Below are 3,408 nucleotides of genomic sequence, written 5' to 3'. Positions count from 1 at the left end.
TGTGTGTGTGTGTGTGTGTGTGTGTGTGTGTGTGTGTGTGTGTGTGTGTACGTGCCTGATTTTAAAAAAGGGAAGCGTGTGTGCAGGCATGCATAGTAAAGAATCTATATGGGAAGCACCCACCCAAAGTCAGTCTACAGTAACTGTGTGTACCTTGACTTCATGTATCATTGCCTAAACACAAGCTAAATACCACATGGATGGATTCATGATCACTACTGATTTGTTTAAGTAGGTCTAAGTCTAATTGCTCTGTGGAAATACACCATAAGACATAGCAACAGTTATTATCGTGTATGTAAGCAGATGGCCTAATAACTGAGGACATTGCAAGAAACGTTCAAAGCCAGGTAGGAGGCGATTGTGGGCGGCGAAGCGCGTCACGTTTTATATAACTCCTGTTTACTTTCCTTTCTCATATTTCTTCTGAACATCAACATCATCCCTCTCTATCCCTGAAGCGTTAATGAGACCGTTTCTCTTCTCTCTCTCTTCTCTCTGTTCCCAAAATACTAGGTGTAATGTGAAATCTAAACATCTCTGAATAATCTTGTTCTCTAAAGGAGTGAGTTATTGTACTGTAATACTTTCCAAGATTCTGGGGGAGATAGCATGATCAAACAGTGGTGACTCACTCTGATGACATCAAAATGCTGTGTGGGCGAGCTGCTGAACCCGGGGGGTATCAAGGACGGACGGACGGACGGGGGTATCAAGGACGGACGGACGGACGGACGGAATCAAGGACGGACATCATTGCATTTTGGAGACGACTACTGAAAAACAACAGTGTGCACAAATCTGTCTATGTGTGGTGCTGCTGTGTGGATTTTGAGTGTAATATTTTTAGCTTGCCTAGTTTAAAAAAAAAAGGTTAAATAAATCCCCACAAATAAATAAAACAAATAAAAAAATTGCTGGAGCTGTCTCTCTGCTAACACTACAGTAACAGGTTTACTCAGGGAGTGGGCCTCTAAATACAGGAGTTTACTCAGGGAGTGGGCCTCTAAATACAGGACGAGAGAAGATTCTGAAGGATGGGTACACCGCCTGCCAGGTGCCTGCTCAGTGCCCCATGCCAAGGCCATTAAGACAGTCTCTCCATAGATAGACACTACCAAAGTATGCATCACCAAAGTGTGCACACATAGAGTCTGTGTAGAGTAGTAGTAGCCACAACCAATAATACTTAACAAGATCATAAAAGATCACTATCTAATCTAACTGCTGCAAAAGGAGATCTATGGTGGGGGACATACAAAGGCAAAAAGCACGTTAAGAAGTAACATCTTTGTTATATATGATTAGGACTAAATTACAACCACTCAAGATTTCAAAGACTTACACAGTATATTCAGTATACATAACTAGGTCAGACTTACACAGTATATTCAGTATACATGACTAGGTTCAGACTTACACAGTATATTCCAGTATACATGAACTACGGTCAAGCTGGGAGGTATTTCCCTCATTTACCCTAAGCAAGTATAGTGTACAGGTCTGTATTAGTGTCTGGTATGATTCTACACTAATTGTATGCCTAGGGCCTCAGAGCTTGTGTGCATTTTCCAGTAAGAGGGATGAGACATCATACGCAGTTACAGTCAGCTGTGAGTGCACTGTGAATAGGTGCTGCTCCAGGAACACAGTTGTCTCTAAGACAGCTCCCTCTAGCCCAGACAGGGTCTACAGTACAGTAACAGCCCTCTAGCCCAGACAGGGTCTAACAGTACAGTAACAGCCCCTTTAGCCCAGACAGGGTCTACAGTACAGTAACAGCCCCTCTAGCGCCAGACAGGGTCTACAGTACAGTAACAGCCCCTCTAGCCAGACAGGGTCTACAGTACAGTAACAGCCCCTTTAGCCCAGACAGGGTTCTACAAGTCAGTAAACAGCCCCTCTAGCCCAGACAGGGTTACAGTACAGTAACAGCCCCTCTAGCCCAGACAGGGTCTACAGTACAGTAAAGCCCCTTTAGCCAGACAGGGTCTACAGTACAGTAAAGCCCTCTAACCCAGACAGGGTCTACAGTACAGTAACAGCCCTCAGCCCAACAGGGTCTACAGTACAGTAACAGCCCTCTAGCCCAGACAGGGTCTACAGTACAGTAACAGCCCCTTCTAGCCCAGACAGGGTCTACAGTACAGTAAACAGCCCCTTAGCCCAGACAGGGTCTACAGTACAGTAACAGCCCCTCTAGCCCAGACAGGGTCTACAGTACAGTAACCCCTCTAGCCCAGACAGGGTCTACAGTACAGTAACAGCCCCTCTAGCCCAGACAGGGTCTACAGTACAGTACAGCCCCTCTAGCCCAGACAGGGTTACAGTACAGTAACAGCCCCTCTAGCCCAGACAGGGTCTACAGTACAGTAACAGTCTCTAGCCCAGACAGGGTCTACAGTACAGTAACAGCCCCTTTAACCCAGACAGGGTCTACAGTACAGTACAGCCCTTAACCCAGACAGGGTCTACAGTAAGTAACACCTTTAACCCAGACAGGGTCTACAGTACAGTAACAGCCTTCTAGCCCAGTGAGTCTCTTTCTCTTTCTGAACAGATCCTCCATTTGTCCGCTGGCCGGCTCCACAGCTGCAACCATACTCATTCTGGTCACACCCCGGCTCACGCTTCCTTCCAAACCTCCTCTCTTCTCTAATTCCCCAACAGCCCCGCTGGCAAGGAATCCACCATCAATAATACACACACATACTCACGCACAAGCCCTTGCCCCCATCTCCCCATCTCTCAAAAAGTCCACAAATGTTCTTCCTGGAGCTTATTGGCAGAGGACAGTCCAACCATCGCCAACGGGGAAAAACAGTGTTAAATCACGTTGGCATGGAAACATTTTTTTGGGGGGAGGAGGACTTTTCCCCACACAGGTGGAAAAGTACAATCAGGTACTCTGCTGCCACGGCAACGCATGAGTCTTTTCCAAAACACAAGAGGGCGGGTCTAGAAAGTATCATATGACCTGATTTCCAGAAACACTGGCTATTGATGTCAGCTCTAGGTACATGTCATGTATAAATGATATCGACTTTGGTGCTGTTATGAATGGTGTAAAAACTCTGCATTGTGTAAATCACATACAGCACACTACCTGTGTGTGTGTGTGTGGTGTGTGGTGTGTGTGTTGGTGTGTGTGTGTGTGTGTGTGTGTGTGGGTGTGTGTGTGTGTGTGTGGTGTGTTGTGTGTGTGGTGTGTGTGTGTGTAGGAAGACCTCTGTAACTAGAGTGTGAAGGAAGACATCTGTAACTAGAGTGTGAAGGAGACCTCTGTAACTAGAGTGTGAAGGAGACGTCTGTAACTAGAGTGTGAAGGAGACCTCTGTAAACTAGAGTGTGAAGGAAGACCTCATATCTAGAGCGTGAAGGAGACCTTGTAACTAGAGCGTGAAGAGA

Source organism: Salvelinus sp. IW2-2015, linkage group LG4q.1:29 (genome assembly GCF_002910315.2).
Source record: "Salvelinus sp. IW2-2015 linkage group LG4q.1:29, ASM291031v2, whole genome shotgun sequence".
NCBI classification, from domain to species: Eukaryota; Metazoa; Chordata; class Actinopteri; order Salmoniformes; family Salmonidae; genus Salvelinus; species Salvelinus sp. IW2-2015.
The sequence above is the reverse complement of the archived record's forward strand: the minus strand, read 5'-3'. Positions refer to the sequence as shown.